Here is a 10,896-nt window from a genome sequence, read left to right as displayed (position 1 = left end):
TGTTGTAAAGTGGAGCTGCCAGGCTGTTTGGCTAAACATTTAAAAGCCATACATCTTACACACCAGTAATTCTGTGTTTGCGCAGTAAAAAAAAAAAAAAAAAGCTATGCTTAATGTTAGTGTCCTAATTTTTTTTAAAATCAAGTACAATAATCTATTTGCATTGAATTGTTTAGTTTCCATCCATCCATCTATCCATCCGTCCGTCCATCCGTCCGTCCGTCCATCCATCCATCCATCCATCCATCCATCCATCCATCCATCCATCCATCCATCCATCCATCCGTCCGCCCGTTCATCCATCCTTCCGTCGGTTCGTCCGTCCCAACTGTCCCTCCCTCCCTCCCTCCCTCCCTCCAACATGAGTAGCCATGTTTGAGAATGGCGTTTGTGCATGCCAGTGAGAGTCATGACCTTTGTGTGCGAAGTAAAATCTTGGTTTTAAAACTACAAAGTTGCTTTCAATAATATCTAAGAATATAACCTCTGCCACTTGGACGAACACTTGGGCCTGCTACGCTACTGTAATAATGTTGATCATTAGGCTGATATGATGACAGAGCCAAGCACTTTTTTGAGGTGGTACTTGATGGAAAACGTTTTTCAATCACTACTTTTTTTTATTGATGTAATTTGCACATGGACGGTCCCCACCAAATTAGTGTGCGCCGTTGCCAAACATGTCCCAGAAAGACAGTCCCAAAAGAGCCAAAGAGCGCACTAGCGCCCCTCAGTTCTGTTGTGTCTCTTTAAGTGCACCAGGCAGTGCTGTTGGTCCGCGTTTGGAGCGCACCGTGCGGCGCTGCCTCTCCGCAGCGTTCGAGCGCCGTCCTTCAGCTCGGGCGGCCGACTGAAGCTCAAAAGCTCATCCCCACAGCCCGGGTCGCAACTACGCTGCGGCCGGAACAGATGACAGGGGTCGGGGCAGCGGAGGGTGGGTGGGCTGCCTGGAGCGGACAGGTGAGCCTGTGGGGGCCAGATTAGTTAGTGTCGCCCTTTCCGGGTGCTGGAAGCAGCGTGTCGCGGCACATCTGCGGTGCTGTAGATTATTGAAGAGCACTCTGACGGCGTTGGAGCTGATGGGATTGGGGAGAGAAACTACAGACGTTGCGAGCTGCCTGCTTTCCAGAGGGCATCTTGAGTTCCCCCAGTTGACGTGGAGATAAAACATCTTGCCACAACAAGCCAGTCTTCTGAAGCCTGTTCCCCACTCAGGTAAAATTTTCCGATCTTTTTTTTTTTCTTTTTTTTCTTATATCTAAATCGTATGACTTCGGTGCGCACTTTTAGCGATGTTACAGAAGTGTGCAAATGCCTCAGATCATTGCTGGTAAATAGAACATTATAACCCAGACAGAAAGGGTATATTTTACTTTGGATGTTTTTTTGTGTGCGTGCACGCGCCCGTGCGTTGCAACTTGTTAAAGAAAAGCATGATGTCTTCTTGTTCCACACACCTTTTTATTTGAGTATTTTATTTCTGTTGAATTTCCCACTGACTTTAGTGCATTGAATGACAGATGTTTATGGGAAACCGTCCTTACAAGGCGCATATGTCACCAGTAGCTTAATCCAGTGATTGCCAACTGGTGTGGTGTGACATGACCCCAAAAACTTCACTTAATTGATCCTACGTGCATTATTTATAAATTACACCTATATTTTTGTCATCTATCTATCCCAGCGACAGGCATGAAATTTCAGAAAAATTAAATTCTCCACCATTCGACGTCTGATAGGTAACAACGCCATGTATCCACCTGTTGTCATTCATACATAGAGAATGATGATATCTAAATAAATTAAAACAAGATCATTATTATTTCAGTATTGGGACATGTGGATTTGTGGTGTGCTGTAAGATTTATCAAATGTAAATGGGTGTCTTGCCTTCATAAAGGTTGGGAAACATTGGGTTAAGATGCACACAGGAGAGTGGACAGTCATCATTTACTCCCAAGTGTGAAGGAGCTGAACCTCCCTGCTAATTTTTAACCAGTGGCAATTATGATGCAGAACACAACCCTAAACTAAACCTACATTTCCGCCTTTCATTTATTTTGTAGTTTAAAAGATTAGTCGTCACATAGAACATCAGCCTCCTTTGTACCGTATGTGTCCACTTGGTCAGCTCATTGACTCCAACATGAGATATTCAAATGAGAAACATTGCAAGAGCCGTTAAAAATATGTTGATTGACACTATCAGTAAGATACTACTTTAATAATATATGTATTATTTTGACTGCGACCATAAATTTATAACTACTCTATATCATATTAGGAGGTGTTCCTTATGCTCCGCTCCAGTTATCGCACTGTTAATATGATGAACTATCAAATTCCTCTGAGTAGGATGCATTGCAATTCTCAACCGCAGTAAACTGCAAGCAGGGGTATGAAAAAAAATTGTTTATGTCATAAATCTCAGCTAATATCAGTAAAAACTGAGTAGCAGTATAGTTGAATTTGTTTGTGTCCCACTGCAGACAAAAATGTGACAAACAGCAACTGGGTGTTGGCGAGATGCCAGTCACTTTGCTGGCTACTGTTGAGGTGCCCTTGAGCAAGGCACCATCTTCTCCCCCTCGCAGTGGTGGTGCAGCACTGTTTGGGTTTTTTCCATTACTCTGAGTCTCTCCTTGCATGGCTGCGTTTCTGTGATCCCCATGTTGTTAAGTTTCCCCTTAAAGGGTCATGTTCAGTATAATATAAAGTCTTCAGTATAAAGTTTTAATATATTGATGATATGAATAGGAATGTACTACATAAATAAAAGCGGTGTACAATGATGTATTCAATTCACTATAAAGACAATATATTTAAAGGTCAAACTTTTCCCCAGTTTTATGATTCCTGCTTGCTGTACAGCTCTAGTATTTCACTCTTGGGTTTTTGGTGTCGTATTTTGCATTTCATGATGCCACGCATATTTTCAGTGGGTGACAGTGGGAGAATGCTGGCAGGCCAGTTTAGTACTCGCCCTCTTTTACTACAAAGCAACGCTGTTGTAACATTTGCCGAATGTTGTTTGGGATTGTGTCGCTGAAATAAGCAGTACGTCCCTTGGATGGCAGCATATGTTGCTCCAAAATCTTTCCGCATGAATGGCGCCTTCACAGATATGCCATGCCATGAGAACTAATACACCCCCATATCATCACAGATGCTGGCTTTTGAACTTTGCGCTGATAACAATCCAGATGGTCCTTTTTTGGCAGAGGACATGACATCAATTTGAAATGCAGAATTATCAGACCGCACTTTCCTCTTTGCATCAGTCCGTTTCAAACAAGCTTGGGCTTGGACAAAAAAATTCCTCCAAAATAATAAGAATACAAACTTTGAATGAGATTTTCAAAGTGAGATGTCTCTTGACATGCAAAGGGAATGGAGGCTTAATTCGTTTTATTTAACCCATCCTGATGCTAACTTTTCCAGAATGTATATTTTGTTCTTTATTGACCATCTATTATGTCATCATCTGAATATTTGTGTAATGTTGACAGTGACATATTGACATGACTTCAAAATCACCTTGGCGTACGGCAACACCACACACAATCATGTTAATGATTTTAATGAGTGAATGTCTGCACACTCAGCAGTAGGCGCCCCCCCCTCCCCTCCCACCCCATTTGTTCATTGTTTCAAATGGCCTCGCTATACTGTAGATCACCATATCGAACTCTGCACTCAGCGCTTTGTGCAAAACGCAAAGAAAGAGGTTTACAGGGGACTTTAAGAAAGATTGCAGGAGCGACGAAATGGGCTGATGAATGGCAACTAATTGGTCATGCTGCTGCTCTTTCAGCATTGGGGATGCCAGTAAATAAGAAGCATAGAGCACGACAGAGCCCTAGTTATACCGGTGGCGACACAGCGCTCAGTTCATCACTTCAACGTCCAGGCCGGGCCGAATTGATCAATAGCTGGAGTGTCACTGTTTCACAGAAATTATAGCTCCCCTCCTTGTTGCTCAGTGCTGTAACACCCCGCTAATGGAACTTTGAATCCCATTATAGCCTTATTAAGGTGCACAAATGTGCGGACACTCATTTGAAAAAAAGAAAAAAAAAAAGAAAGAATCACATGAATTGCACTGCTGGCAGGGTCTGTGTCACCCTGCTGGCTCCGTCCTCCCCGAGGCAGAGGTGAACAAGCGTCAGAGAAATATGCCAACTCCAAGCAATTCATATTTGTGCGCTGAAGAATGAGAGCGTGCTGTTCCCACTGCTGCTGTGAATAATCATGGTCAAAGTCACAGCATTTTGCACCACCAGGAGCTCCCCTCTTTGCTATCACGACGAAAAAAGAGCTTCGGCCTCAACAATTATATGGCACATTTAGTGTTGAATTCGAGGGGGGTTCGAGTTTGGCTTCTGCTGCAGAGGAGAAGCCGAGACACTCCTCACAGACCTGAAGTCTCGCGTAGTGACGGGGTGGCTGGCAGCAGAGTGTGAAGGCTTTGAATTCCTCCAGAGCTTATCTTTTCATCCTCTCGGCGACCTCTTGGGGACGTGCTGTGGATCATATCCAATGGCCGCGGGCTTTGAAGATGGCCGGAGGAGCTGACAAGAATTAGACTATGCTTTCTAGTGCTTGCCATTAAAGTGACATGACAAAGGTGTCATTCGAGTTGCGTGTCTGCCGGATAGTGCGCTCGCTCCTGATCCTGTATATCAGCATCAGGAAAAAGGATGTCAAGATCCTCATTAGAACCAGTACCGAAATAGCCTGGCATTAAATACTCTGCTTTAACAGTCGGTGACGCATGGAACCTCTTAGACGCTTGATAATGTCAGACGTGCAAAAAGCAAAATATCACATTAGTCAGCTGAATTAAGCATTTCACTGTAGCTTGTTTTCCTCAAAAAAGCACCGGCTTTCTCTGAAAAGAGGATAATCTTTCAAACATAGTTATCGCTTCACAGATCCAAGGAGAGGGTCAACCTTGCTGCATGCACATCTCAGACAGATTTTCAGCTTATGGAAGGATTATTCACAACACTAGACCTTTTCTTCTTCTTTGTCTTTTTTTTTTTTTCTTCAGTTTTTTGGGGGATTTTTTTGTTACAGAAAACACCCCCAGATAATCACTGCCTTCACAGGTGGTAGGGAAATGCCAAGTGTTTTGTGGCAAGATAATAACTCCTGGCGTGTATATGTCAAGCATGTCAAATTAATCTTTGTTGAACACTTGATCGAGTCCCGATAACAGGTATCGGTACTGATTCCATTACTAGTCTTATTTGACATTATCCGTACTCTATTGTGGGTATATTTTAGATCAGAAACTTGAAATTAGATTGCCATTAATTTCATGCAATTCAAAGGAAAATATGTAGCTATACTGGATTGTAAAGGTCTTTTTGAAAAACTATTTGACATTGTTTTTCGGGAAATTTTATGAATCAAAATTACTAGCGGTATCAGTGCTTGGTGTCGGTATATGGGAAATTGAGCTTCAGCCACTTTGGCGTCCATTACAACTTCAGACAGCACTATTTTGCTCAATACGACACTGCTAGTAAAAGAGGAGCTGGAAAGATTCAGAAATATTCCCACATTCCATTGTTAAAACAATATGGTGAAAACAAAGAATGAAATCTTTGATTGGGGCTGTTTGCAGAAGATTGCTTCGCAAAAAAATAGAATTTACCCACTTGTTACTCCTTTTACTCAGATGAAATATATGCCAAGGAGAGTATTAAAAATACACTTGGATGAGAACGAGAGGACAAGCAGTTGGTGTGTGTGCATGTGGTATGGGCACAGTATTCAAATTACAGTCTCCGGCTGTTTTTGCGGTGTCCTTGTGAATAGGGATTGTTTTAGAAATCTTGTTGCCTTTACGGGAAAAAAAAATCTAAACTCTTGTTTTTACTGCATTGTTCTCGTGTAAACAAGCCCTCGGTCAAACTTCCGTCCCAATAACCAATGGTGTTTTTTGTTTTAATTTAAATAGAAGTATAGATTTTGCCTCTGGCCTTCCCCTACAATTATGAAGTATAATTGACTTTAAATCGTTACTCATTAATACTATTTCCCAGCAATAAATTTGTATTTGTTAACAAGATGTCTCATGTAAAGTTTATTAGTCTTGAAACTACCTGAACACTATTCTTTTAGATGAAGCAAAAAAGAAAAAAAAGGGATCAAATTTCAATCAACCGTCCGGGTTTTATTTTGTATGTAGTTAGATTTCACATTTTGTTACCAATAATGACTGAATGGCTAAATAGATACTGCCGGTGAAGCTTTCAGGCGTAGAATTGCATCCTGCTGAGGGTACAGATGTTGTCTTATTCTGTCAGGTCTGATATGAAGAGAGGATAATGTAGAGGACTCTGTGTGTGTGTGCGTGCGTGTGCGTGCGTGTGTGCGCGCGTGGGACTGAAGCAACATCCTGCTCATCGTCTGGCACACAGCCTTTTCAAGACATGCAGGGAAACAAATATTGCACCAAGGGTGCAACATAATAGCCTTTTGTCTGTCAGATGCCAAAAAAGTGAATTCATTGACCTTGCCTTCCGTGTTTTATTCACAGTTACTTTCTTGGAAATGAGTCATTTTAACAACGCGCCTGACTGTGGAGGTGTCGAACTAGCATACATTGCATCATACTTACAACTGTTTTTCTCATCTTCTTATTTTAGTTACCGTATGTGGCTTAATGAGAGAAGCAAAATACTATAAGGGCACCTCCGACGTATGTTAGCGAGTGGTCACACATCGTTGCAATCTACAGCCGCAATAATAAGCACATTGGTAAATGAATTGCCATCTAGAAATGTTGACCAATCTCGCAGACAAACAACTGTGATCTGATGCAATAACAAATATGCAAACAGACGATATCAGTAGATACCCTAATGTGATGCTTGATCTGCTTAAACCAAATCACTAAATGAATATGGACGGCATTTAAAACAGCATTGTCATATTTGTAAAGAGAATGATTGTAAATTTGTACTGGTGTTGCTATTTTATTACTTTTGTGTGTAAAAAAAAAAATCTAAATGGGGGGGAAAAACACTCAAATGGCTATTCCAAGTTCAACAAAAGGGCACTTAAAGTCTCAGATGTGTCATCAACGCTGGCATATTTTCATTCTCATTCAAGTAGGCGGTGGTCCAGTCGAGCCGAATCTGTTTATTTGTGCAAGAACAAGGTGACAGGAGGAGGTGTGATAGTAATTGAGCAAATGGAAAAAGGTGCCAAAGAAAAGTGGGCAACCAGTGCATGTAAAGTGACACAGCCGCCGTGTTGAGCAGATGACCTTGAGACGATGCCAGTTGCTCAGATTAGCACATCACACTGTAATTGCTCACCTCGAGAAGCACACCCCCTTGTCCTTTCTTCAATAGGATCCCTACCTCACAAAAAAGGCCTTTGTTGGTGTGAAACAGCTGGGCTCTCCTCTGTGTACCTGCTGCTCCATCCTGGCAACGGCAAATTCCTCCAATGAAGATTTGGTTAAGTGACTCCCCTGTTAGGAACTGGGGCCATCAAATCTTGCCAGTTAATTCAAGACTCATTTGTCTTTGACTAATGGGCTTTCTTTCAAAAATATTGGCCAAACGTGTAACACTAGAAATTACAGCTCCCCGCTGTTACAAAGTTGACAAGCTGAAGAAAAAAAGAGGGAGAATTAAGACGCATATATAATACATCACATTTGCTAGCGCTCCCTTGACATCATGTAAATATGCCCCTTGGGGGCTGTGAGCAGCACATGGCTAACAGTAGAGCTTATTACTTACTCCTTATGAGGTGATGTTGTGATAGCACCATTGTCGCTTTTCTCTTCTTATGTGATTGAAGAAAAAGTGCACAGATTTGGAACAGGTAATTATTTGGGTTTAGATACCTAACCTGTTTCGAATGAGGTGCACATTCAGTTCTTAGATTAATTCGGTGAGAAATAGTGCTGCTGCTAAGCAAGTAAATATAGCAGATACATTCAAGGATACATTTTTTGATGCACATGAGATGTAAATTCTGATCTCTGGGCAGCCACTGAACCAAATGTCAGGCCAATGAAATCGAATTTGATTTCCAGAGAACTTTAGAGTGGATACGAGAGCGTCCATATCGAGGAGGAGCCGAGCGGTGCTCCCTCCGCTTCGAGACCACCGCTTGCTCCGGGCGGCTTCCGTTGATCTATAAAAACACATCCATCCGTATTTGGACAGCAGCGTGAGAAAAAAGACATGTTTTTTGCTCTAAAGAGGATGGCAGGAGATGTTGACAGGGGCTGTCTTAACAGTACAGCAGAAGGAGCCCCAGTGTGACAAAGAATCAGACGGCGCAAATCAGCCAAACAGCCCCCCCCACCCAATGGTCCGCCACTACCCACCCACCTCTGCGTCTGTCAGTTGCAGCTTCAGATCTCCTTTCAGTCTTCTGGGCCCTAATTGGGCTGTCACACTAGCTGGAGAAATTTGTCAGGTTGCTGTGAAATGGACAAGTTGGCTAAATCAAGATGTGTATCTGTAACCCCCCACACCCTCAAAGTAGAAAATGAGATTATCGTTGTCCTCGCTCATTTTTGCCCTCTAAGGAACTATGTTTGGTAACTTAAGGTGGCCAAAATGGACCCTGCATGCCTCACTTGGAGATGCACACAATTTCTCTTATCAAATCAGTACTGACAATAAGAAAAAGTCTGCTCTGGCTGTTTCATCAAATCCAAAGTAATTCAAATAAAGAGATAACAAAAGTCAAATGTGTGGCTAAGCGCATTGTTGACCACAATTTGTAATGCGATATTTCTTCCCATGAGAAATAAAACAAATAGAAATAATCAGTCAAGTGTCCTCATAAAACCTTGAATAACTATCCGAGCATTGTCTTAAATTGGCTCAAGGAGACCTGAAGAATAAAAATGAAGGCAACCACTCCACCGTAATATTAATATGCTATTGTTTGCAATCTCCCCACGTGGACTTGACAGTCTTTTCAGACTCCCAATCTTCACAAAGCTCACTCATCCCCGTCGGTACTGGCTCTGGTACTGAAATACTTGGGAGCTCTGGACACCCCAGTCTGATCTCAGTGGCCTCAGTCAGACATTAACTATATGAAGCATGGAAAAAAGCGACACTGTACAGTGATAACAATTAACCGAGTGACTCGTGCAACAGAAATGACGACGTGGATCGACAGACCGGAGGCAGGACTTTGCACAAGGCACCTTGGAAAAGAATCAATTGGTGATCTACCGTGGAGGATTTTGCACATTTGCAAACACTGTGTGTTTATCTGTTGTTAATCCTGCTGCTTTTGCCCATTGATCACAATTCCATGATTTTGGCGAGTGGTGTCTGGGTTGTGTGCTGACTTAAAAGTGTCAGTTCTGCTCAAACTATTCAAGTGCTTAGGCTTTATAATGTTCATTATAAATCATTGTAATGGGTGGCAGTGGCTCATTTTGTGTGTTGCTTGAGGAATGGAGGGTGGCAGGTTCACAATCCATATGGGGATACACAATAGGGAAGAGAGACTGGTTTACTACTTGAGTACCGCATAGGTGAGCAAGGCACCAAATCCCCGGAGTATAGTTTCATCTCAAAGATCAGAAAAATACTAAAATAGAGTTTATTTCTTGAAACAATATGGTAAAAAGCGATTATTTGGAATTTCCAATGTAGTGATCCATATAGGGTGAGAGCACAGTTCCTAGTTACCATCGGCGTTGTGGTTGTGAAAATTAAAATGCAGTCCGTTGATGACTCCAGGCCCAGTTATTGCATCCCCTAGGATTTAATTTGCAAAGATTCTCAACAGAAATAGAGGCTTCTCTATTCTTCTGCGCTTAAAGTAAGAGGTTGTTACTTTTAGGTCGAGCAATACATGTTGCTCTGATAATTTCGTACGCTGGCAGCATCAAGCAGGATGAGCGCCTAAAGTCGATCCCTTTATCAGCTACTTTTGTGGATCTGCTTGTAAGCACAGCACACGCATGAGCTCCTCCGCCGCCTTAACATTCTCCATCTGTCAGTTAAACTGCTCGGGCTGGTGCTGATGTTTGGAACATGCAGTAAATGAAGCACACCTGGTCAGCCAAGAGCACATTGCCACATTGTCAGCTCTCATCGCCTCCGCTGTCTGGGTGAGCGAGCAGATGTCTTCCCCAGGTTGCTGGCGGCGATGGCTGAGCTCAAGCTCGGCGCTCATCACTTCGCTGACCCCCGAGTCAACCCTCTCCTCAGTCAGCCGCCGGAGCTGCACGGTTACACCCAGGCTAAAACGCTCACTGCTGTTTGCCTTGTCTCGTGTGGCTTTGCGGACCTTAATGTAACGCTTGGGTAGGTGGGAGTTGCGCTTCTTTTCCCGACCCATTAACACCATCATGGGGCTTTTTTCTTTTTTTCAAATGTCATTTCTCGATTAGTGGAACTTCTTTATGTTCCGCCTGCTTTTTGTTTCTGTATGTTAGACGTTATTTTTATCTAGTAAACTCAGCGGCAGAAAAATCCAGTCTGCCTTTCACAGATAACAAGGGCGCTCAAGAACACAGACCTCAACCATAGCTTAAACGCGAGTCACCCACAAAATCGATACACCATATGAAGTGCTTTGGCCGTAGAATAATTTTCAGGTTGGGATGAATAAATTCCAGCGTGTTGTTTTCGTTTGGCCCTTCCAATAAGATGTCACAAGCGTAACAAATTACAGTTTGACGTTTCAGAGTGATATGAAATGTAAAAAGGGATTTTTCATGTGGAGTGACACAAATTCAGCATCCGGATTAAACCGCCGTAATCGTGACAGCATTAACCAGGCATACACATATTTTGTTCAAATACGTCAAACAACAAAAGTTTTCCTCATCATTTGAATATCATTACTATCAGGCATCTCACCAGTCATTTCATTGGAAAATCCTTG

The 10,896-nt window shown here is 42.5% G+C and overlaps 1 protein-coding gene across 1 annotated transcript in view; it reads left to right on the top strand.

Moving 5' to 3' along the window:
* The first annotated feature begins 787 nt into the window (after positions 1-787).
* wscd2 (WSC domain containing 2) overlaps positions 788-10,896 on the top strand; it is a 42,499-nt gene continuing 32,390 nt past the window's right edge. The window contains exon 1 of the mRNA XM_037258252.1: positions 788-1,215. The gene's annotated coding sequence lies outside the window, so the exon portion shown is untranslated. The remainder of the gene's footprint in view (positions 1,216-10,896) is intronic.

Source organism: Syngnathus acus, chromosome 9 (genome assembly GCF_901709675.1).
Source record: "Syngnathus acus chromosome 9, fSynAcu1.2, whole genome shotgun sequence".
Lineage (NCBI taxonomy): Eukaryota > Metazoa > Chordata > Actinopteri > Syngnathiformes > Syngnathidae > Syngnathus > Syngnathus acus.
This window is presented reverse-complemented; position numbering and strand designations above follow the sequence as displayed.